This window comes from Nyctereutes procyonoides, unplaced genomic scaffold, assembly GCF_905146905.1.
Source record: "Nyctereutes procyonoides isolate TBG_1078 unplaced genomic scaffold, NYPRO_anot_genome, whole genome shotgun sequence".
In the NCBI taxonomy this organism is placed as follows: domain Eukaryota; kingdom Metazoa; phylum Chordata; class Mammalia; order Carnivora; family Canidae; genus Nyctereutes; species Nyctereutes procyonoides.
The window spans coordinates 37,700,519-37,727,167 of NW_026575146.1; the positions used below are offsets into that span (position 1 = coordinate 37,700,519).

General features: G+C 38.8%; 1 protein-coding gene across 1 annotated transcript in view; it reads left to right on the top strand.

Moving 5' to 3' along the window:
* The first annotated feature begins 3,358 nt into the window (after nucleotides 1-3,358).
* The window catches only part of FANCC (FA complementation group C), a 281,314-nt gene continuing 258,023 nt past the window's right edge, over nucleotides 3,359-26,649 (top strand). The window contains exon 1 of the mRNA XM_055311856.1: nucleotides 3,359-3,531. The gene's annotated coding sequence lies outside the window, so the exon portion shown is untranslated. The remainder of the gene's footprint in view (nucleotides 3,532-26,649) is intronic.

The following is a 26,649-nucleotide window of genomic DNA, read 5'->3' on the forward strand; positions in this document are numbered from 1 at the left end:
ATAAGCGTCCAACTCTTAATTTTGGCTTGGGTCATGATCTCAGGGTTGAGAGATCAAGCCAGGCATTCAGGCTCTGTGCTCAGATGGGAGCCAGCTTGGGATTCTCTCTCTCTGCCACTCCCCCTACTGTCACATGCATGTGCAAGCTTTCTCTCTAAAATAAAAAAAGAGAGAGAAACTCATTGAAAGATTAGATAAAGGGGTAATTGTTATGAGGATGTAGGGGAATTTCACAGATAGCTAAGAAAAATAAATATAGTCCTTTTGCCTTAAAATCGGGCTTAAAAAAATTAGGAATGGAGGCTACCACTATTTCTTATGGAATACCACAGCCTTTCAACTTCTTTTTTGCTTTTCTCTGTGAACCAAACCAACTTTCTTTACTACTTATATTTTTTCTTCCCCTAGTAAGTTTGGTTGGCATGGGGGTTTAGTTCCTGTGGTACAATCTCAGTTTTGCCATTCCAAATTCCTCAGCAATAGCTTCTTGATTCGGTGAGGGTCGGGTTACCATTCCTAGTTCAAATAGCTGTGGCAAGGAGTGAGGCAATTAGTACAAATATGTCCTCCTAAGGTGCATTTTTTCAGCAGCCCCTAGAGAGTGAGCATGTGAAGGGTGGGAGAGGTACCTGCAAAAGTTACATTTCCTTTATTCCATTAATTTCCACTCTGGCTGCCCTTTGTGTCCTCCTGATCTCAGGTGCTTTTCCTCCATCAGGGTGGCAGATCAAAGACCTTTCCTATTACAGCACCATTTCTTATAGCATTCTGTGCACAAACATTCTTATTGTTTTCTTTTCTAATTCCACGCACATTTCCTCAGAATGTTTTAGGAGGAAAACAATGTGGTGATTACCATATATAAACATCTAGGGTCCCCCTTCCCAACTTCTGCTCCACCAAGAACTTAGGAAGTGGTCTAGTGTCCAGCCTAGGGCATGAGCAAGAGCATAGCAAGTGGTAAGAAGCAAAGCCCCAGAGTAACTCTATCTGGATTTGAAGGTACCTCACCTACTAGTAAAGACTACCCTATGCATCAGTTTCTATAGCTGTGAAATTAGAATATTACCTACCACATGAGATCACTAGAATAATTAAAGAAAATAATCAGTCCAAGGCATCAGCCCAGTATTAAATACTCACTAAATATTCACAGTTGAGATAGCAAAACAAGTATCACAGCCATGGGCAATACAGTGCTGAGGTGCCTAATGAAAGCTAAAAACTAAGTGGACTAATTCTGTAAATATGAATCTCACTACAATGGTTAGATTCCAAGACAGTTGATTCTATTTGCTAAATTTTCAAAGATTTGATATCAAGTACTTTGTAGCACTTACCTGTGATGTTTACCCCTCTAGAATATAAGGATTCTAATGGATATATATCATTAAATTCTAATTATTTCTAAGAATGAGATAATTTTCACCTATGCATGCCCTTTTTCATTTTTGCCACGTTATTTAAGTATGATTAGACTCTGAACTATAACCGAAAGTGTTTCTAAGGTACACACACTCAGTGTTATGAGATGATTAAAACTAGGATTTTTTCTAGGTATTTCTCAGAAAACTTTTCAGGCATTTTATAAAATGTTCATCTCCTTACTGCTTAAAGTATTAGGACAGTTCCATACATACGAATGCCAAATAAAATGAGTTTATCTACAAATCCCCATAAATTTACATCTATATATTTGTCCTAGACATGCTACCAATTTAGGTCTAAAGTAGGCCTAAACATGACATCCTTTAATCTATAGTAAAGTTGCATTAGCCTAGCATCACTTCATTAACCACGGAATAAAAAAGACTGCAATATGGCAAGACCTCAGTTATTAATACGACAAATACCAGAAATGGTATTTCAGGTCCTTCAGTGAAAGGACCTGAGTACCACAATAGATATTTTCTCTAAAGAAAGATGGCTTGTCTCCTTTGCTGGCAGAAGCAAGTCTTAAATAATAACTTGCTCACATTTGTCACCACAAACACAATGACTTTCTTATGGCCAAAGTGCCATGATGAGTTATACAAAACTCAAAGCAGGGGATCCCTGGGTGGCGCAGCGGTTTGGCGCCTGCCTTTGGCCCAGGGCGCGATCCCGGGTCTCCAGGATCGAATCCCACATCGGGCTCCCGGTGCATGGGGCCTGCTTCTCCCTCTGCCTGTGTCTCTGCCTCTCTCTCTCTCTCTGTGACTATCATAAATAAATAAAAATTAAAAAAAAACAACAACCTCAAAGCAGAGTTTGTCTCTACACAGGCTCTGCTTTGGATTTATCCACAACGAACTACGCACTCATCAATATAGCACAGACCTCTTTATTGGGCAGGGAATATTTTCAAGAATGGATTTAACACCTGACTCCTGAATATGGCTGCAGATCCCAACAATTTTGTCGCAGGTTCTGGGCTGGGGTCCCTTTGTATCTCTCTATGAAAAAAAAGATTGTTCCTACCACTAGCCTACATGCTAAGCTTGCCATTTGCAACCTGTGTAAACTGGATGTAACCTAATCCCTGTATTCAGTTTATTCTTAGATAAAATGAGTATTCCTTCACCACAGAAGACTGTGTTTGAGTATTTTCATTACATGCATACACTGCCTTGCAGTTAAATTTTTATGAAAGCACCCCTGACGTTGTAGCTTTAAAATTATTAGGCACGGATTTTAAAAGTATCTAAAGCTTAAGGTTACGTTCCTCAGATTGTGTTTTCACGATTTAAACATCTGTGAAAACCCTCCATGCCCTGCTAAGTTGCAGGATAAAAAGGAAAAAAAAAATCATCATTAAAGACAAGCTAATAATTAACAGGGACGAAGTTTACAGAAAATGCTTTAAGTGGTTTCATCGAACTGATACGAAACCGACTCACACTGAATGGTACTGATTGGGAGGGGATGGGAAGGACTATTCACCCAGAAAAGATCCTTTTCTGGGTACGACCATAGCTAGGAAACCATACGCAACGCCTCATTAAGAGGTTTTACCCCTGACAAAGCCTCGATTTTTCTTTTTAAAAAACTGATTTTTCCATTTTACTTCCTGCGCATTTCGGATTCAATCTTGCAATACCTGGGCAACAAGCTGACTTAAAAGCCCCCGGTTTCTGTTCCCCGGGTCCTAGTCGCCGCCTGGCTCGCGCCCGCGACCCCAGCACCCTCCGGCGTACACCGCGGGCCGCCGCCGCTCCCCGACCCCCGGCGGAGCGCGCGGCGCCGGGAGGACTTCCGGCCGAACCGGCGCGACGTCCCCGCCCCTCCCCCACGAGCGCGAGATTCGGCGCAGTTTTCCCGCGAGGCCGCGGGGGCGCGCCGACCGTCGCCAGGCCCCAGAGTGCATTGCGGGCTAGAGCGCGCGGGCGCCGCGCTCCACTGTCGAGCTACCGCGGGAAAATTCCAAAAACGTCAAACAAAACAAAACACCAGTACGAGGCAAAGCCAAATTCGCAAGCCACAGAACCCGGGCGGAGGCGTCCTTTCTGCCACTACCCAAACTGCTGAAGCCGCTCTGGCGCAGACCACCCGGTAAGAGGCCGCAGAACGACAGCGAAGGCGGCTGCTCCCCTCGGGGGTCTGGGCGACACGTCAGCCCAGGAGTAGGGGTGGGGCAGGGGGAAGGGGGGGGAGGGAAGACTCGCGAGAACGTCCGCAGCGCCCGGCGCATCTAGGTGGGTGAGCAATGCCCTCGCCTTGTGTTGGGGCTGAGGAGGGAGGTGGGAAGGGGCTTGAGGTGGCGCCAGCCCGCGAGGGGGCGTGACCAAGGGCGTGGCTGGCGGGGATGGAGCCGGAGCGCGCCGGGCGTGGCCAGGGGCGTGGCGGGGTGCGAGGGGTGTGGTCAGGGAGTTGTGGGGCGCGAAGGGCGTGGCCAGGGCCTGGACCGGCTGGGGAGGGGCGGGGGAGCCCGGGAGGGTGGAGCCGGCGCGGAGCCGGCGCCGGGGGCACGCGCAAGGGACCTCCTAGAGCGGCGAGAATTGGGTATTGGCGTTTCGGTTCTTTTTGTTCATTGAGCGCCCGCAGCTATGCCTGCGTAAAAGGAGAGAGGCAGGGTGGACCTTCTGTGCCCCGGATCCGTGGGAGCTGTGCAAAGCTCGCCTCCTCGAACCCATCCCCCCGTACAGCTGGCGGGTCGCTCTCCAATCTCCTGCACCCTTGGCGCTAGGAGGGGGCGGAGGCCGTTACCCCTCCCGCCCTCCAGTCCCTTCCTTCATCGCACCGGGGAGAAGTTCTGGTGGGCGACCGTCTCTCCGCAACTCCCAGGCCAAATCGGGTCCAAAGCCCTTGAGAAGGTTTTGGGAGGTGTCGCTCTTTGGCTTGCTTGTTTGTATTTACGTGGGAGCTTTTACAGCCGTGAACGTTCTGTGGTCTTGTACGGGGCTACAAGTCTGGAGGGGAAAAGATTAGGAGTTTTTGAAATATGAGAGATTTGGGATAGATTTGGGACCAGAATTTTTTTTTTTTTTTAAATTTTATTTATTTATGATAGGCACACAGTGAGAGAGAGAGGGGGGCAGAGACACATGCAGAGGGAGAAGCAGGCTCCATGCACCAGGAGCCCGACGTGGGATTCGATCCCGGGTCTCCAGGATCGCGCCCCGGGCCAAAGGCAGGCGCTAAACCGCTGCGCCACCCAGGGATCCCTGGGACCAGAATTTGAAGGAAAGAGGCCGAGCTATTTATTTTCCGGCGAAGACTTGTATGTGCCAGTACTTTTGTCCTCATCTGAAACTCTTGGAAGGCTCCCTAGCTCCCGGTTTCATTGTAATCTGTCCGGTTTAGTGCATCTCAACTGTGATGTGATTGACTTACCTTTTATCACGTGAGCAGGGCATTTCTGGGCCACCCAACTTCAGCTCTATAAAGCACATCCATGAGGATGTTGCTCACCTTCAGAGATGTGCAGCTCAGAACTTTATCTCTTTATTCCCTTAAAGAAGAGAGGAAAGGTTGTTACAAATGATAGAATTCATACCATGTGTTGGGATCATTTATTACATAAACTTGATAGAAAATGTGTTCATCTTAAACTGATGTTTCAATATAATGGACTGTGCCAGATTCACATGGAAACAAGCATTCATCTGCATATACAAGAATAACTGCATCAAAACAGAATTTGCTTTTGTTAGGTCTATCAAAGGTCTCTTTCCCCAGAGTTAAAATTAGGTACTGCTTATTTAGAATTGTACTAATTATACTAAGGTATATATTACCTTTTAATTCATTTTTTCATTTTTCAATCATATTCCTCTTGATTTCTTGGAAAACATTTACTAAGGCTCCAGAAAAGAAAGATAAACTGTATTGGAATTTTTCGTTCTCTAATAAAAAACATTAACTTGATTGATTGGGGCTGGGTGTGGAAGATGTGTTACTGCATGTATGTGACTCTGTGCATGTACATTTTAAAATAAATGGTATTTCAAACCAGTTCCATATTTCAGCAAGTACTTCCAGTAACAATTATACAGATTTTGTATTTATGAAAACCAGCTACAAGGAGGCCAGCCTAGCCAGTAGAAAGTTGGATTGATTACCTAGGCTACAGAGAGTGCCAGAAAAATCTCATATGGTGTGGCAGTTCCAAGTTGGTAGTGGTGGAGCCTCAAATCAGGCTCAAAATCAATACCAAATGGATTTATAAAATTTTAGGCTGGGGTATGTATATTCTCCATTGTTTATGGATCCTGAATGACTGAATTTACTATGAGAGAACAGTTATTGGAGAAGTACATTGAGTTTGCAATACTTTAATAAAAATGTAGTAGAAGTAGAGAAGAAAATCCTTAAAAATTTATCAGAAAAGTTAGATAACACTATAAATCTTGAACATTTTATTTTCTACTAAATATCTTTTTTTTTCTTACTCTGTTCCAAAGAGACGTTGCAATGTTACCTGGTTCATTCTCTTAGAACTCTTTATAAGCTCTGCTAGGTATGTAGAAATCATTTCCCTGTTAAGATCTCTGATACAGAAACATCTATAATCATCCTGGTACCTTTCTCTAACTTTAGGAAGGCAGAGTTCATATGGAAATCACCTTTTTGACATTGTATACTCTGTTTTCTAAAGAATTAAGTGACTTTTAGTAAATTTAGTAGGTTTTTGGAATTGTGCAGTGATTACTATTCATTTTTAGACCATTTATGTCACCCTAACAAGTTGGCACATGCAAGTTCATAGTTGATCCCAGCTGTGGCTTTCCGCTAGGCAATCAGGCAACCATTGATTTGCTGTCTCTATAGATTAGCTTTTGGACATTTCATATAAATGGATTCATAAAATAAGCGCTGTCTTATCTCTGGCTTCTTTCACTTAGCATGATGTTTTTGAGATTCATCCATTTTGTACCATCTATCAATAGTTATTCTTGTTTATTGCTAAATATTATTCCATTGTATGGATATACCATATTTTGTTTTATCTGTTCATCAGTTGATGGGCACTTGAGTTACTTCTACTTTTTGGATATAATGAATAATGCTGCTCTGAGCATTCATGTGCAAGTCTTTGGACATATGTTTTCATTTTTCTTGGATAGATACTTATGAGTGGAATTGCTGGGTTGTATAGTAAACTTGTGTTTAACTTTTTAAAACTACCAGACTTTTCCATTGAGGCTGCACCATATTATAGTTCCACCAGCAGTGTATGGGAGTTTTAATTTTTCCAGAACTTAATTTGTTAATTGTGTCTTTTTAAAATAGCTGTCCAAGTGGGTGTGAAAGTAGTATCTAATTGTGGTTTTAATTTCCCTATTGGCCAATGATGTTGAATATATTTTCATGTGCTTCTTAGCAATTTTTATGTCACTTTTGAAATATCTATTGAAACCTTTTGTCCATTTTTTAATTGGGTTATGTCAACTTTTTAACAGTTAAAAGGTAGATGATTCAGGCAGCAAAATCAGGTTTATTTGGGAACAACAGAGGGATTACAATTCAGGACAAGCAAGCTATGGTGAATCATAGGCAAGCCTTGAGAACAAAATAGGAGTGTCCTTTTATAGAGGAAAGGAGGAAGTTTGGGAGGGTGTTTTGAACAAAAGTTCATTGGAAGAAAATGAGAATTTGAAGTGGTGGCAGCTTCTCATTGGCTGTAGGTGAGGGCAGCTTGTTGCTGGGCAGAGAACAAACCTTCCTTCTTACTGCTGGACTGTGCAAGCTGGAACAAGTGATATGTGTGTGAGTCATCTCTTTATGGTTTCAAAATTCCAATTTTGAGTTAAGTTTCCTTTAACACATTATCACACCTTTCTTAGCATCACTGATCAAGAGTTGAGCCATCTGTTGCTTGTTAGAATTGTTTTTATCCTTTGGTGCCTGGAAGGTCCTTTCCTGTATTTCATGTCCCACATCAGAGGGAGGTGCACAGATTGGAAACCACTGAAGCCACATTTGAGTAACAAGATACAGTGGGAAGGAGAACTCTAGGGTGTTTCCCACCCAAAATCTGTATTTTACCAAGATTGTAAGCATTGGCGATATCTTGAAATGTTGAGGTGGCATCACCCTGTTGGATATGTTGTTTCTACAAGGTTTTGATAGACAATAGGTACAGAGCTTAAAGATGATTATACAGAATGATATAAGGACAGAATAATGATACTAGTTCATGGGCAGCCCGGGTGGCTCAGCGGTTTAGCGCCGCCTTCAGCCCAGAGCCTGATCCCAGGATCGAGTCCCACATCGGGCTCCCTGCATGGAACCTGCTTCTCCCTCTGACTGTGTCTCTGCCTCTCTCTCTCTCTGTATCTCTCATGAATAAATAAATAAAAAATCTTTAAAAAAATGATACTAGTTCATATAATAGTCTTAGGCAAGGAGTCCAAATCTGAAAGTGACCTGCTAAAGAGAGCGAAGGATCTTAGATCTTCAGGTGGAATTTATTGTAGCCAGTGTACTTGTTCCCTAATTTTATGTGATTGGGTTTGTACTTTGGAGGATTTATCCATGTGCAACCGGTGCTGTTTGCTATTGCGTAAATGCTTCCTTGTTTAGCGAATAGGTAATCAAAGGCTATATACATACTTCAAAGATACTGTGGGTTCAGTTCCAGAAAGCAGCAATAAATTGAATATTACTAAGGTGAGTCAGATGGATGTTTTGGTTTCCAGTGCATATAAAAGTTATGTTTACACTATACTGTAATCTGTTAAGCATATGATAGCATTATGTCTAAAACAAATACGTATTTTATTTATTTTAAAGATTTATTTATTCATGAGACACACACACACAGAGAGAGAGAGAGAGAGAGAGAGAGAGAGAGAGAGAGAGAGAGGCAGAGACACAGGCAAAGGGAGAAGCAGGCTGCATGCAGGGAGCCTGATGTGGGACTTGATCCCTGGACTCCAGGATCATGCCCTGGGCCAAAGGCAGGTGCTAAACCTCTGAGCCACCCAGGGATCCCCGTAAAACAAGTACATATTTTAGTTAAAACACTTTATTGCTAAAAAATGTTAACCATCTGAGCTTTCAGCAAGCTATAATCACTGGTCACAGATCACTAAAAAATATAATGAAAAGTTTGAAATAGCACGAGAATTACTAAAATATGACAGTCACAAAGTTAGCAAATGCTGTTGGAAAAATGACATTAATAGACTTGTTTGACACAGGGTTGTCACAAACCTTCAATTTGTTAAAAAAAAAAAAAAAAAAAAAAAAAGCAGGGGCAGCCCCGGTGGTGCAGCGGTTTAGTGCCGCCTGCAGCCCAGGGCGTGATCCTGGAGACCTGGGATCGAGTCCCATGTCAGGCTCCCTGCGTGGAGCCTGCTTCTCCCTCTGCCTGTGTCTCTGCCTCTCTCTTCTCTCTCTGTGTATCTCATGAATAAATAAATAAAATATTAAAAAAAAGCAATATCTGCGAAGCACAATTAAATAAGGTATGCCTGTACTTTAGCCAGTGATCAAGTGTCTGTTGTTGGGCTGCTATTGCCTTAGAACTGGGTTTGGCAAGTTTTCCCAGTTCCAGGGGAGAGTTTTAATCTTTTGTTAATTGTCATGAAAGTCCACAAAAGAGGTAAGTACCCTTTTGATGGAGGCAAATCCAGAGTCATGTTTGCCTCCTGGGGGTTACCTTTTAATGTGGTAATGAAGTTTTAGCGGTGAAAACCAATGTAAGCACATGATTGTTTTCAAGGGATGTAATTAGACCTTTGTGATACTGAAATATATCTCCTTTTATCAGGTGTGGGTCAAAAAGTGTAGAAGCTAGATCCGTAGGGCACTCAGTAATTATCTCAAAGGTGAGAATTTGTAGATTCTGAAGGGAGCAGATCTAAGATTAGGAAGGACTAAGTTAATTCTTTTGGCCAGGGTATTTGGAGGTTTTCCACAAATTTTGCCAATTGAATTTTGATAGTGCTGTTGGTTTGTTCAGCTAGTCCTGAAGACTGAGGGTAAGTGAAAGGTGGTAAGTGACCATGAAGATGCTATAGAACTAGCCAGACATCACAGAGTCATGGTAATATTTGACCAATAAAATGAATTCCTTGATCACCGAAGAGCTTAAGAGGTGTTCTCAGGTAGGGATGATTTTTTTTTATCCAGTAGGATTTTTGCTACTAAAGAGGCAGGGAGCTTGTCTACATGTAAAGGCTTTGACCCAGTGGGAAGACATAGGAATCCTTGTCAAGATGTATTTGTACCCATGATATGGGGGTAGCTGAATAAAGTCCATTTTCCAAACCTCGAATGGTCCATTAGGCAATTAATTAATTATGATAGTCACACAGAGAGAGAGAGCGAGGCAGAGACACAGGCAGAGGGAGAAGCAGGCTCCATGCACCGGGAGCCCGACGTGGGACTCGATCCCGAGTCTCCAGGATCGCGCCCTGGGCCAAAGGCAGGCGCCAAACCGCTGCGCCACCCAGGGATCCCGCCATTAGGCAATTTAAAGTGCCCGGGAGCAGTAAGGGCAGGTTTTCCTTGATTGTGTTTTGGGCAGGTGGGGCAATCAGAGGAGGCCTTTTTTGTGGTTTTGTTAATATTTCCCCACTAGTATTAATTTAAAAACCTTATCATTTTATCCATAGATCAATGTTTAGTATAGGTACAGTGGTCAGTAATGGGAACTTTAAAAATAAACTCGGGGACGCCGGGTGGCTCAGCGGTTTAGCGCCACCTTCGGCCCAGGGCCTGATCTTGGAGACCTGGGATCGAGTCCCACATCCCCACATCGGGCTCCCTGCGTGGAGCCTGCTTCTCCCTCTGCCTGTGTCTCTGCCTCTCTCTGTGTCTCTCTCATGAATAAATAAATAAAATCTTAAAAAAAAAATAAACTCAAAATGGATTAAAGACTTAAATGTGAGACCTGAAACCATAAAATTCCTAGAAGAAAACAGCAGTAATTTCTTTAACATTGGCCAGAGAAACTTTTTTCTACATATATCTCCTAAGGCAAGGAAAGCAAAAGCAAAAATAAACAATTGAGACTACATCAAAATACAAAGCTTTTGCATAGCAAAGGAAACCATCAACAAAAAGACAACCTGTGAATGGGAGAAGACATTTGCAAATGGTATATCCATATTTGCAAAAGGGGTTAATATCCAAAATGCAGAGTTTATACAATTCAACACCAAAAATAATCCAAAAGAAAATGGGCAGGAAAAAAAATGGGCAGAGGACCTGAATTCCTTCAAAGAAGACATACAGATGGCCAATAGACACATGAAAAGATGCTCAACATCACTAACCATCAAGGAAATGCAAATCAAACCCACCATAAGATATTACCCTCACACCCGTCAGAATGGCTAAGATAAAAAAGACAGGAATTAAGAGTTGATGAGGATGTGGAGTAAAAGGAAGCCTTGTGCACTGTTGATGGGTATGCAGATTGGTGTAACCATTATGAAAAACAGTATGGGGTTTCCTCAAAGTATTAAAAATAGAATCATCACATGATTCAGTAATCCCATTACTGCTATTTACCAAAGAAAATGAAAACATATATTTTGATAAGATATATACACCCTATGTTTATTGCAGAATTATTTACAATAGCCAAGATACGGAAGCAACCTAATTGTCCATCAATAGATGAATGAATGAAGGTGTACACACACACACACACACACACACACACACACACACTGGAATATTATTCAGCCATAAAAAAGAGATCTTGCCATTTGCAACAACATAGATGTATCTTAGAGGGTTTAATGCTAAGTAAAATAAAGCAGAATACATACCATCTGATTTTACTCTCACATGGAACTTAAAACAAAAACAAATGAACAAAGAATAAAAGAGACAAAAAAACAGACTCCTAAATACAGAGAAAAAAACTGGTGGTTGACTGAGGGGTGGTGGGTGAAGGGATGGGTGAGATAAGTAAGGAGATTAAGAGGTACTTATCTTGAAGAATATTGAACAATATAGTGTTAAATCAATGTATTGTACACCTGAGACTAATACAATACTGTATGTTTATTGCATGCTAATTTAAAAAGGGAATTAAAAAATAGAATTGCATAATTTCTTGTGGGACTGAGTTTTTATTTGGCCCAAAACACAAGTTTCTCTTTTATCATACCAGCAACCATTTGATTGCCAATATTCTTCCTTTTCTGGTGCTGATTATTGGTGTCTCTAGTCAATTTCTCCAAGCTACCATCTGGAGGTGAGTTTCTTTAGACCATTACAGAGTTTTTTGACTTTTAGACCCTTTGAAGGCAGCATTTTTTTTTTTTTTTTTTTGTGGAAATGTCAGGGAAGTGATTACATTTCGAGAGTCCAGCATAGTATGCCCCTGGACCTTAATGATAGCCAAAGCAGCAAGTAAAAATATGGCATCCAATAATTACTGAAGGTAAGGGCTTGTTTTAATTTGATCTCTACTGGAAGTAAAAAAGCCATGTTGTTTAGATAACATTGCAAAGTTGTGAGTCACTCCAAAGGCATATCTATTCCCAGTGCAAATGTTGTAGTGTTGCCCTTCTCTTGCATGCAGGCCTAAAGAGTACATATGATTTCGCTTGTTGGGCTGAAGTAGGCAAAGGCAAAGGTGCTGCTTCAGTTATTTCAAAAGTTGGTATTGCATACCCAGCACAATATTTGCCATTTTAATCTTTCAAATAAGGATGATCGGTGAACCAGGAAAAGTCAGCATTATCTGCAGTTTTCTGTAAATCATCATGTGGGTCAGAAGGTGATTTGTCAGTATTTAGCAGTTGTGAGGGCTTTCATCAGTAGAGGAGGGGAGAAGAATAGCAGGGTTAAGGTTATTGCAGCAAATAAGAGTGATATAAGAGGCAGTTAATGGGACAGTGTTATAGGAAGTGAAATGGCTTAATGAAAGATGTTGAGTATGATGAAAGTTAAGAGCTCTGACAGCATATGGCACAAAGACAGTTAAAGGGGATTCCATGGTTATTCCCTCAGTGGCCCTTTCAAGAAGGGCAGTAACAGGTATAGCTTTGAGGAAGGGAGATATCCCTGGGCTACAGAATCTAGTTGTCTGTGATATCCTGTGGGTTGGTGGTGAACCTTATGTTTTTGGGTGAGTACCCCAAGGTCATTCCCTTTTTCATATACAACAAGAAAGGGAGTTGATAATTGGTGTGTCCAAGGGTGGTGGTGGGGGATATTAAACTAAATCTTTTAAGATTTGAAAAACCATGTCATCTCAATCTTCCTGGATTTAGAAATTTTTAACAAGACTTATTTAGGTTGGTCTATAAAGGAAGAGTTTTAGATCCAGTTGCAACAATAGCCTGCCAGCCTAAGAAAGCTTCACAGCTGATGTTTGGTTTTGGGCTTTGAGAAGGTCAGGGTGCCATGAAGACTGTGTGATCTAAATGAAGTCCTTGTTCTAAGGTTAAATGTCCTAAATATCAAAATTAAGTTTGAACAAATTGTAATTTTTTAAAAGAGACTTCATATTCTGTTTGGCTTGTAGTTTTAGCAAATGGATGCTGTCTTCTTGGGAGGAGGCTTGGGAAGAGGAGCAGAGAAGTAAGTCTTCCACATATTGTATTAAAGTGGAGTCTCCAGGGAACTTGATATTGTCTGGGTCAGCCTTCAAGGTTTGTGAGAAATAAGGGCTTTCCATGAAACCCTGGGGCATTGCTGTCCAGGTATATTGCTGTTCTTCACAGGTAAAGGCAAAAAGATACTAACTAGTTTTATTTAACGGGGATACTGAAGAAAACACTACATAAATCAATCATGAAAGAAAATTTGCTCTCAGAGGTGGAGGCTAATAGGTGGGATTGGGGGCAACAGAGTGACAAAGCAATAACAATATTGTTTTATGGTTCAAGGTCCTGGTGTGCCTCCATCTGTGACCATTTGGTTTCTTCACAGGTAAAATGGTGTTGTAGTGCTGGTGCAGGGGATAATGAGGCCCTGGGTCTTATAGCCTTCTATTATTGGCTTAATGCTTTGAAGGGCCTCTTTACAGATTTTGACAGATTTTGAGGAATCTGTTTGGATCTTTAGCAGGAGGTACTCTGGATTCTGTAAATATCAGTTGATGATTTTGCCATAGGGAGGATGGTAGCTGATCCATTAGGGATGAATGATTAGTGTTCTTGGAATAACTATAGTGATGTCAGAGACAGAAAATATGAGATATTGAAGGGTCATTTGACTTATCTAATTGTCTATTTTGGTTGATGTCAAATTCTAGAATTGTTTCCCCCTTTTGGGAGAAAAGTCCCAACATATTTTTCTAAGAAATGTTAGCCCAATAAATGAATACGTTCAGAGAAACGAAGGAGAAAAGGATGGGTATCTCAAAAGACCTAAGCAAAAAGGGATAGGTTTAGAGCTAGGAACCTGTTGAGATTTATTAAAGACACCTACTATTTGAACTCTTTTAGTATTCTGAAGCAGTGGCTGTTTAATGGCAGTGGAGCTGAGCACTGAGAGTGCAGCTCTAGTATCAATAAGGACAGAGAGATTCATTCCCAATCTGGAGACTGGTTTCTCCAGGTCAATTAAGGGAAAGGACTGGAAAAGTCCCTGTAGTTCTTTGGAGTTCCATCACTGTTCCTTAGGAGGACTTTGGCTGGTTAGAGGACTGAAGGTGCCTGGGGCACTTAAGCTTGTAGCAGTCTTTTTTCCAGTGTTTTGGTTTTTTGCAATATAATGGCAGAGACCTGGAGGGTTTTGGTTTTGTTTAGGAGCCTTCATTTGTTGAAGTTCAAATTAAGGCATTTAAGTGTCTTCCTTTATTTGAATCATCTAAGACTTTGCTAAATCAGCTGAATTTGCAGTGGACATACTTTTTCATTCTGTTCTGGTCCTTTTTACTAGACTAAAAAAAATCTCAGTTCAGCCTGTTAATGAACCTAGAGTTAAAAGCTGTCCAGGTGGACTCAATATCCAAAGGAAGACCAGAATTTTCTTTAAAGATAATTTGGAGTTGACTCTAATAATCATGCATGGGCTCATTGGACTTCTGGGTACAAGCCTAAATCATACTCCAATCAGCTGGCTTTGGGAAAGCCCTGAGAATTACCAAAAGGAGTCACTTGGCAGTTCCCCAAACCTGATCATATATAAGGTAGCAAGGGTTTCTTTGTCTTCATGTAGTAATTCTAGACTTCTTGGGATCATTCCATTTGGTAGTTTGCATTCAGTGTTGATCCTGGCCTTCACTAACAAGCATATGGACTAGCTGATCGAAACCAGAGAAACCAGGTTGGTAAGTTTGAATGACTATACTAAATTCCTTAGCAAATCTATGGGGATCTTCAGATACTTTGGGAAAGTCTTTGACTGTAGCTTGTAATTCAGCTTTAGTCCAGGTAACATAAGAAATTAAGGGTTTAGCATTTGGATCGACAGAGGGTCTGCTTTTAAAGGGGCAGGTTTTAATAGGTTCAGGGAGCAGGAAGTGGGGAGAGATTTGGGGAAAAAAATTCAGTGAGGGGATCAGAATGAGAAAGCAGAGGGTATAAAGAAGATGGGGATGCAGAAGGAAAAGAAGCTGGCAGCAGAGACAAAGAGCACAAGGGAAGGGAAAAAGAAGCCCAGGAAGCTTTTTTGGGTCTTCTTTCAATTGTTCACCTCTGTTATTTTGAAAATGATATTTGGAAAATAAAACTTTAAAATCTTGGATACATTTGGAAGCCTCCAGGTATCAATTAAAATAGGCATCCCATTTAGTCTAATTTCAGAGCTGGTCTTTTAATTTGGTTCTGAAAAATACAAGTTTGGGTGATTGAAGTTTCCCCATAATGGCCATTGGAGTTGTAAGTTATCTTTGGCTAAGTTGTTTCCACTTAAGAATGCACAAGAGGAAGGACTATTGTTTTTGAACATAAAACTGATCAGAGTCCCAGAAGGAGGACTCTCTTGAGAAAATTTAGGGGATTGGGATTTCATACTTCAAAACCAGAGGTTTAGAAAATAAACAAGTATCACTAAAAGGAGTATACCTTCAAGAAAACACATCACCAATAAAATTGGAGAGCTCAACTAAAAGGAGGGAGCTTGAATTTAAGAGATTTACCAGGGATATCTGGGTTCCTCAGTGGTTGAGCATCTGCCTTGGGCTCAGGTCATGATCCTGGGATCAAGTCCCTTATCCGGCTCCCTATAGGGAGCTTGCTTCTCCCTTTTCCTGTGTCTGCATCTCTCTCTGTGTCTCTCATAAATAAATAAGAGACTTACCAAACTGAAAGGAAGAAAACCCAAGCAGAGAGCATGAGAGGCACAAGTGTGTGCCACACATGGTTCTAGGGGTCTAAATTCCTCGGGGGTTCATTGCCTTTGGATTCCGCTTCTGACACCATGAAATATCAACACTTTTTAAAAGAAAAATGTCTTGATCAGCCAGCAAAATCAAGTTTATTTGAAAATAGAAGAGGAATTGCAATTCAAGAGAAGGAAACTACGGTGAACCATAGGCAGATCCTGGGAACAAAGGAGGGGGGCATCCTTTTGTAGAGAAAAGAAGATATTTGGAGGGGTTGTATGAACTCATTGGAAGAAAATGAGAATTCACTATGTTGGTGGCTTCTCCTTGGCTGTAAGTTAGTGAAGTGGTGATAGCCTCTCATTGGCTACAGGTGAGGATGGTTGCTGTTGGGTGCCTGCAGCTTGTTGCTGTGCGGAGAGGAAATCTTTTTCCTGCTGAACTAAGCAAGCGTGCAATGAATGATGTGTACGTGAGAACCCTCCTTTCATGGCTTCCCAGTTCCAATTTTGACTTAGGTTTCCTTAACACATTTTCACAGTTGTTTGTCTTATTATTGGGTTGTAAGCATTCTTTTTTTTTCTTTTTTTTAATAAATTAATTTTTATTGGTGTTCAATTTACCAACATACAAAATAACACCCAGGTTGTAAGCATTCTTTGTATATTCTGAATAGAAGCCCATTATCAGACATGCGTTTTGCAAATAATTTCTCTCATTCTGTTACTTGTCTTTTCTTTTTCTTCATGGTATCCTTTGTTTTTTTTTTTTTATTTACTTATGATAGTCACAGAGAGAGAGATTGAGGCAGAGACACAGGCAGAGGGAGAAGCAGGCTCCATGCACCGGGAGCCTGACGTGGGATTCGATCCCGGGTCTCCAGGATCGCGCCCTAGGCCAAAGGCAGGCGCCAAACCGCTGCGCCACCCAGGGATCCCCATGGTATCCTTTGAAGTACAAAAGTTTTAGTTTTGAGAAGTCCAGTTTATCATTTGTTTTGGATCATATCCTAGATTTATGATTAATTTCCATGAACTTTTGTGTATGGCATGAGATATGGATCTAAAATAATTTTTTAGACATATATATCTGGTTGTGCCAGCACTATTTGTTAGAAAAAAGTTTCCCCACTTTTATCAACAATCAGTTTGCCATAGGGGTGCCTGAATGACTTAGCCACTTGTGTCCAGCTCTTGGTTTCGGTTTAGGTTAGGATCTCAGGGTCATGAGATTAAATTGTGCATTGGGCTTCATGCTCGGAGTCTGCTTGAAACTCTCTCCCTCTGTCCCTCCTCCCCAAATACTCGTGTAAGCTCTCTCTCTTTCTCTCAAATGAAATCTTAGAACAAAATCAATTGACTGTAAATTATTCCTAGACTCTCATTTCTGTTTCAGTGATCTGTATGCCTATTTTAAGACATTACACTGTCTTAATTATGGTAGCTTTATAGGAAATTTTGAAATTAGGTAATAAAAGTCTTCCAGTGTTTTTATTCTTTTTAAAATTGTTTTGGCTATTCTGGGTTCCTTACATTTCCATGTAAGCTTTAGTATCATCTTGTAATTCCCTCCTCCCCCCAAAAGCGTGCTCTGATTGATATTGATAGAAGTTGCATTGACTTTGTAGATCTCTTTTGGGGGAGAAATGTAATAACATGAATATGGAATGTCTTTTCATTTGTTTAGATCTTTAATTTCTTTGAGCATTGTTTTGTAATTATCATTGTACAAGTCTTGCCCCCTCCATTTTTAAGATTTGTTTTTTTTAGAGAGCGTGTCAGGGGTTGGGGAGGGTGGGGAGTCTTAATTTTTTATTTATTTTTATTTTTTATTTATGATAGAGAGAGAGAGAGAGAGAGAGGCAGAGACATAGGCAGAGGGAGAAGCAGGCTTCATGCACTGGGAGCCCGACGTGGGATTCAATCCCGGGTCTCCAGGATCGCGCCCTGGGCCAAAGGCAGGCGCCAAACCGCTGCGCCACCCAGGGATCCCGAGGGTGGGGAGTCTTAAGTACACTCTGCACTGAGTGCGAAGCCCAGCGTACGGTTTGATCCCAAGACCCTGAGATCTTGACTTGAGCTGAAACCGAGAGTCAGACACTTAACCAACTATGCCACCCAGGTGCCCCAAATCTTGCCCTTCTTTTGTTAATTTTATTTCTTATTGTTTCATTTTTGATGCTGTTGTGAATAGAAATAGTTCATTTTTGGATTGCTCATTGCCATTATATGAAAATACAGTTGTTTTTTTCTATGATCTAGTGTTATGCAGCCTTGTTTATTACTTCAAGCAGGTTTTTTGTGTACACTATTGTGTCATCTGTCAATATAGACAATTTTGTTTCCCTTTGCACTTGGATTCCTTTTTCTTTCTTCTTCTTCTTTTTTTTTTTTTTGCCTAAAACTTCTAGTACATTGCTGAATGGAAGTGGGGAGAGTGGACATTCTTGACTTGTTTCTGATTTTAAGGGGAAAGCATCTAATCTTTACCAATAGATATGATGTTAGATATAAGTTTTTCATTAATGATCTTTATCAGGTTGAACTTTCTTTCTTATATTGTTGAGAGTTCTTATCTTGAACTAATGTTGGATACACAAAATAGGTGAAAAAGAAGATATGAAAACATAAAATGTTGGTAGGGTAGGAAAAATCAGAGTTTTTAGAATGCATTCAAACTTAAGTTGCTACCAACATATATATATGTGTGTATATATATATTTATAATATATATTTAATATATATAAAATATAAAATATATATATAAAAGTAGCTGTTACATGTGAACTTCATGGTAACCAGAAAGTGAAAACCTATTAATACATGTACAAAAGATAATGAGAAATAAATGTAAACCTAACTCTGTGGAAAGTTATTGAACCACAAGGGAAGAGAGTAAGAGAAGAAAGGAAAAGAGAGGAACTACAAAAACAGCCAGAGAACAGTTAACAAAATGACAATAAATGCAGACTTCTCAATAATTACCTTAAATGTAGATGGGTTAAATTCTCCACTCAAAAGGCATAAAGTGGGGATCCCTGGGTGGCTCAGCGGTTTAGCACCTGCCTTTGGCCTGGTGTGTGATCCTGGAGTCCCAGGATCAAGTCCCACATCAGGCTCCCTGCATAGAGCCTGGTTTTCCCTCTGCCTGTGTCTCTGCTTCTTTCTCTCTCATGAATAAATAAATAAAATCTTAAAAAAAGAAAAGTCATAAAGTGGCTGAATGGATTAAAAAACAAAAGAAGACATCTCTCTATATATATAGCTTACAGAAGACTCACTTCACATCTAAACACTTATATAGACTGAAAGTAAAGGGATAGGGAAAGATATTCCATGTAAATGGAAACAGAAAGAAAGCTGTTGTAGCTATACTTATATTAGACAAAGTAGATTTAAGACAAACTGTAATAAAGGACAAAGAAGGGCATTACATAGTGACAAAGGGGTCAATTTTAAAGAAGATAGAACATTTTAAAATATTTGTGCACTCAGCATAGGAGTGCCTACAAGTAAATATAAAGCAAATATTAACACGCTTAATGGAAGAAATTGACACCAGTGCAATAACAGGGGGCTTCAATATCCTACTTACATCTGTGTGTAGATTATCCAGACCCCCCAAAAATTAATAAGGAAACATTGGTCTAAAATGACACATTATGCCAGATGAACTTAATACATTTGTATAGAACATTCTATCTAAAGCAACAGAATACACTTTTTTCTCAAGTGCACATGGAACATTCTCAGGATAGATTGCATCTTAGGCCACAAAACAAATCTCAAAATTTAGAAAGATTGGAATCATATGAAGCATCTTTTCTGACCACTGTCAGAAAAGCCACCAAAATGTGGAGATTAAATGTGCTACTGAAAAACCATTAGCTTGACAAAGAAATCAAAAAAGAAATGAGAAAATACCCTGAAACAAACAAAGATGGGAGTAGAACATTGCAAAATCTATGGGATACAACAAAAGCAGTTTTAAAAGGGAAGTTTATGGTGATACAGGCCAGCTAAAGAAACAGGAAAAACATCAAACAATCTTAATTTTCACTTAAAACAATTTGAAAAAGAAGAGTAAATGGAAGCCCAAAGTTGAAGGCATGAAATATAGTAAAGATCAGGGGGAGATAAAAGCAATAGAGATTAAAAAAAAAAAAAAGAACAGAAAAGATTAGTAAAGTTAAAAGCTAGTTCATTGAAAAGATAAAATACAGGACGCCTGAGTGACTCAGAGATTGAGTGTCCTTCTTTGCCTCAGGGTGTGATCTGGGAGTCCGGGGATTGAGTCCTGCATCGCATTGGGCTTCCTGCTTGGAGCCTGCATCTTAAAAAAAAGATAAGATAAAACATACTCAAAATCTATAGAAAAGAAAAATAGAGGGCTCAAATAAAATCAGAAATGAAAGAGAAGTTACCACTGAAACCACAGAAATACAAAGGATCTTAAAAGACTGCCATGAACAATTCTATGCCAACAGTCTGACAACCTAGAAGAAATAGATATATTCCTAGAAATATAATCTTCTAGACTGAATCATGAAAAAATAAAAAATTTGAATAGGTTTATTATTAGTAAGGAGATTGAATTGCTAATGAAAAAACTCCCCACAGACAAAAGCCCAGGACCAGATAGGTCCACTGATGAATTCCACCAAATATTTAGAGCAAATTTACTACCTGTCCTTCTCAGATTCTTCCCAAAAATTGAAGAAAGAATACTTCCAAACTCATGAGGCCAGCATTACCTTGATATCAATACCAGAGAAAGACACAGTAAACAAAATTAAAGGCCAGTATTTCTGATGAACTTAGGTGTAAAAATCCTCAACACAATATTAGCAAGCCAAATTCAATAATCCTTAAAAGGATCATACACCATGGTCAAAGAGCTTTATTTCGGTTATACAAAGGTAGTTCAGTAGCCACAAGTCAGTCAGTGTGATACACCATATTAACAAAAAGAAGGATAAAAATTATATCATTTCATTAGGTACAGAAAAAGTATTTGACAGAATTCGACATCCATTTGCGATAAAACTCTCAACAAAGTGGGAATAGAGGGTATGTACATCAACGTGATAAATGCCATATATGACAAATTCACAGCCAACAGCATACTCAATAGTGAAAAGCCGGAAGCTTTTCTTGTAAGATCAGGAACAAGACAAAGATTCCTACTCTTGGCACTTTTAATCAACATAGAATAGAAGCCCGAGGTGCAGCAATTAGGCAAGAAAAAAAAAGGCATCCAAATTGGAAATGAGTAAAATGTCACTATTTGCAGGTGCTGATATTATATATAGAAAACCCTAAGATTCACAATATAAGTTAGAACTAGTAAATGAATTCAGTAAAATTGCATGATACAAAATCAATTATGCAAAAATCTGTTGTGTTTCCGTACATGAATAATGAAATAGCTGAAAGGGAAGGAATCTCATTTAATTGCAAATGAATAAAATTCCCATGAATAAATTTTTTTAAAGATTTATTTATATTAGAGATAAAGAAAGAGCATGCAAACAGGGGGGGAGTGAGAGAGAGAGAGAATCCTTAAGCAGACTTTCTGCTGAACATGGAACTGCACATGGGGCTTGATCTCAGGACCATGAGATCATGACCTGAGCTTAAATCAAGAGTTGGATACTTAACCAATTGATCCATGAAGATTCCCCCTAACTTCTTTAACCAGAAGGTGAAAGATCTGTACACTGTTAACTATAAGACATTGATGAAAGAAGTTGAAGATACAAATAATGGGAAAATATTCCAGGCTCATGGAATAGAAGAATTAATATTGTTAAAAATGTCCATACTACCCAAAGCAATCTATAGATTCAGTGCAGTCCCTATCAAAATTTTGATGTTTTTCACTGAAATAGAACAAATAATTTAAAGATTTGTATGGAACCATAAAAGACCCTGAATAGTCAAAGCAGTTTTGAGAAAGAAGAACAAAACTGGAAGTATCTTGCTTTCTGACTTCAAACTATACTACAAAGCTATAGTAATCAAAATAGTATGTTATTGACATGAAAATGGGCACATTGATGGAACAGAATAGGCCAAATTAAGTCTACACATATATCACCAATTAATTTCTGAAAAAAAGCCAAGAATTGCAATGCAGAAAGTCTCTTTAATAAATGGTGTTAGTAAAACTGGACAGCACATGCAAAAGAGTGAAAGCTGTACAGGATAAGAGCACTATCTTAATCCACTAACTCAGTGGATTAAAGGCTTGAATGTAAGACCTGAAACCATTAAACTCCTAGAAGAAAACATAGATGATGAGCTCCTTGACATTTAATTTTTGGATTTAGTTTCAAAAGCAAAAATAAACAAATGAATACATCAAACTGAAAATCTGCACAGCAAAAGAAACCATCAACCATGAAAATGCAACCTACTAAATGGGAGAAAATATTTGCAAATTACGTATTTGTTAACAGGTTAACATCCAAAATATATAAAGAACTCAAGCAAGACAATAGCAAAAAAGCCAAACATTTTGATTGAAAAATGGGCAGTGTATCTGAATAGATGTATTTCCAAAGAAATCAGATTGGTGGCCTCCAGGTACATGAAAATATGTCCTATGTCACTATCAAGGAAATGCAAATTAAAACCAAAGTGATATATTACTTCACACCTGTTAGAATAGCTATTATTAAAAAAATGTTTTGGAGAGCATGTGGAGAAAAGGTAACCCTTGTTCACTGCTGGTGGGGATGTAAATTGGTGCAGCCACTAAGGTAAACGGTATGGAGTTTCCTTACAAAATTAGAAATAGAACTACCATATGACCCAGCTGTTCTGTTTCTGGGTGTTTATCTGAAGAAAATGAAAACACTAATTCGAAAAGATTTATTGAAAAAAAAACAAAAACAAAAAGTTATATTGAACTTCTTGTTCATTACAGTTATTATTTACACTAGCCAAGATATGGAAACAGTGAAAGTTTTCATCAACAAATGAATGGCTAAAGAAGACATGGTATACTACTCAGCCATAAAATACTACATAGAATACTACCCAGCCATAAAAAAGAATAAGTCATGCCATTTGTAACAACATGAATGGATCTGAGGGTACTAATGAAATAAGTCAGAGAAGGAAAAATAGATGATTTCATTTATATATGGAATCTAAAAAATGAAACAAAACAAAAATTCATGGAGAATAGTTTGGTGGTTATCAGAGGGCAAGTTGGTTGTGGGATGGATAAAAACAGGTGTGATGGGTGGTAACTTGACTTATTGTGGTGATGATCACTTTGTAGTGTGTACAAAGATCAAATCATTTTGTACACATGAAGCTGAAGTAAACCATTACATACCAATTTTACTTTAAGAAAAAAAAAAAGAATCCTGTTGAATATATCGGCATAAGTTGTAGCATAATTGAGACATTAAAAAAGTTACCAAAGTTCTTTTCTACCTTGTAATAGTATTTTAAATATATCTACATAAAAGAAACATAATAAAGCAGAGAATAGATCTACTTTGCAGTTAGGTTTCGTATGGCTTGCATGATTAAAATTTTTTGTCATTCACTAACATTTAAACACTAAGCAGTTTCACCTTTAAAAATATATATTTTTTAGGTTTTTATTAAGGTAGTCAATAAAATCTGACTTTTTCTTTGACAGTAGCTGGCAGGACCTAGGTTCTAGCTGTCTTCTTTGGATGGTGCTTTGTCTTCCAGTAGCCTCAAGCCCTTCTGATTGCTTTACTCATTTAACTTACCCATTCTGGACATTTGAATTTATGACCTTTGTCTAAAGTAATTTAGTAACACTTGAATTATTTTGAAATGCATTCAGTTGTCAGAGTAATACCTAGGGGAAAAATGGGTAATTCTGAACAAATTTATCATACTTCTCATGGAAATTACTACAGTAATGTGTGTTCTCTGGTGAGTTTGAAGTTTCATGCTAATAGAAAAAAAGTTTATTCCTGAACAATAATATGTTCTGTATCTTTCAGAAATCTGAGTTTTTGTCCTATTGATTTTTTAAAAACTTACTGACTTTATAAGCATGGATTTTTTTTTTAAACTTATTTTGTTTTCTTGGTTTATTTGTAGCAGCACTTTGGTCATAAGCCCTGTTAAATGTGTTTTGTACTTTCCAAATTATTCTCACATAGATTGTGATCTTTATAGTAACTACATGTGCCAAGGTAAGAGATGCATGAAAAAAAAGAGGAAAAATAGAGTGGAGGCTTTTCAAAAAATTAATTTCTACCAGGATTAGGAGTTCCTGAGAGTCCAAGAAGGATGGTGCCGAAGAACTTGTGGGGTTACTTCTGTTTTTGCAAATTTTAAATATGCCTTAATTATTGTGGCATTATAACCCAGACTCAACTTATTTTAGCAGAAAACCTTCACCTTCAATGATAACTTCTCTTTGAAATGTTTTCAAAGAAAGAAACTGAGGTTAGTGGCAAGGCTGTTGAATGTTAGCCCTGGAAACTGACTCTGGTCTTGTGCTCTTCTCATTGCACCAAGCAGCCTCAATGGCCAAGGATTGCTGATGCTCCTTGTTGAAACATTCTTAAGCAAGTCTTTGGCAGGCTTTTTTGTTGCATCTTTTTACTGTATAAATAAAGATATTAGAAGAAATGTAGGTTTTGAATACTGCCTAATCATTTCCTGTTTGGTAACTTGCCCCCAAGACCCTCCATGAATGCCTGCAAACAAATTAGATACACAGTGTATTTGATATGCATATCTTCCCTCCCAAACAAAATTTGAATTCCACAAACAGAAATTGAGTCTTTTTCCAAGTGTTTGTATGTGAATGGAAGTTTTTGTCCTATCTTTCTGTAACCAATACCATAAAACTTCTGAAGGTCTATGATGTATTTGTTGTACAATGTTAATCCAAAACAAAACTTTATTCTGACCAAATTTGTAGCTATCAAGAGATACCAAACTCATTTCCATTGATCAGTACGACATGTTTGTACCAACCAGATCTAAAAAATGTGTAAAGGAGTGCCATGCTGTAAAGATCTTATTATAGTTGTAAACACAAATGCAGCTGTTACAAATCTAGCAAAACCTCAGATTAAACAACTTAAAATTTACTGAAGATGACATTCCAGAGCCATTTTTCATAATTTAAACACTCTGGGACATGCCTTTGAAATGAGTAGGATTGTCATTAATATTAATGCCACTAAATTCAAGGGTAGAAAGTCATTTCTTTTTGAGCTTATTTTCACTTCTAATTTTGGAACAAAATATGCTTTTAACCTGAAGTATGGCATGCTTATTCACATTCTGAAAAAATTTGATTCTGTTGCTTTTGAGCTGTAGGGATGCAAAAATACAGTATAAGTATTCTTTCTTTTTGGTCTTTTAACTTAAATGAGTTTGTTAGAATTCAATTGGTCAAAACTTAGCTGTTAATGGGATCTAATTGCATTAGTCAATTAAAAAAGGAGTAAAAAATAGTTGATATTTTAGAATTGTATCAGTTTGACAATTTAAAATGCTGTATTTAAGTAAAGAGTTTTATTCTAAATGATTTTGAGCATGTTTCTTGTGAACTTGTCTTTCCGTTAGACCACAGTAGGATAAGCTTTCAAAATCTGCATTACTCCAATTTGTGTTTTTCCTCATTTTCCATTTAGTGTGATTACTAGTGAGGTATCAGTTAAGCAATATAGTATTTTCTACAGCTATGTCCTGTGCTTTGATTTCATATGAAATCTTGTATGATTTTTTTTTTTGGTGAAATTTAAAAGTATATGGGAGGGTCTTTGAATGAACGGGGTCAGTTAGTTCTAGAGTGTGTGCGATTGTATTGTTTTTGTTTGTTTTAAGATTTTATTTATTTGAGAGAGAGAGAGAGAGGGAGAGAGAGCACATGCAATGGGGAGGGGGCAGGCAGAGGGAGAGGGAGAAGCAGACTCCCCATTGAGCAGGGAGCCTGGTGTGGAGCTCCATCTCAGGACCCTGAGATCATGACCTGAGCTAAAGGCAGTTGCTTAACTCACTTAACAGGCACCCCTGTTTGCTTGTTTATTGGTGACTACATTTTATTTTATTTTAAAGATTTATTTATTTATTTTTAGAGAGAGCACACGTGCACGCAAGCATGAGCATGGGGAGGGACAGAAGGAGAGAATCTTTCAAGCAGGTTCTTCACTGAGCAAGGAGACTGGTGTGGGGCTTGATCCCACACCCCATGAGATCATGACCTGAGCCAAAACCAAGAGTCAGACGCTTAACCAACTGAGCCACCCAGGTGCCCCTGGTGACTGCATTTTAAAATTCATTTACCTTTACTGAATTTCTCTACTTGCCTGTTGAGGAAGGCTCAGAATTGGGTAATGAAACAGTTAAATGACTATTGCTAAACTATCTTTTAGTCCTTGATTAAAAAGAGGCAACATTTATCAAAAGAAGGCAGTTGGCTTTCCCTTATTTACATTTGTTCTTTAATTTCTGTTAAACTTTTTCCTGATCAGAAGAATTGAAGCTGACCGTTGTCAAGTGCCATATTGTAACCTAAAGTTGGTAACTGGAAGCACAGTGCTGATCAGAAGAACTGGCTTTTTTCTATTAATATAGTTGACTGGTATACCAAAATGACTGCTGTTGCTTTTGTCTCTCCTTTCTTTATTCTCTCCTTTTTTTTTTTTTAAGAATTTGTGGAGGTCTTGAACTCTTTCAGCATTTACATAAAATTCTATATTTTGAGAAGGAAATCTGGGCATATACAAAAAGGCTCTTCCTGTTTAAAACCTTTTTTCAGTCAGCCTAGGATTTTTCTCCGTTATCATGCATTCTTCTATCCTTTCTCTGATATTATATCTTCTTTTTGCTTCTCATTCTATGTTTGTTTCCTGTTTTTGGTGGTGGACATCCTCTAATATCTTCTTAAAATGGTGCGTAGTACGTGAATTATTTTCTGTGTGTCGTGATTCTAGTCATACTTGATCAATAGTTTGATGGATATAAGAT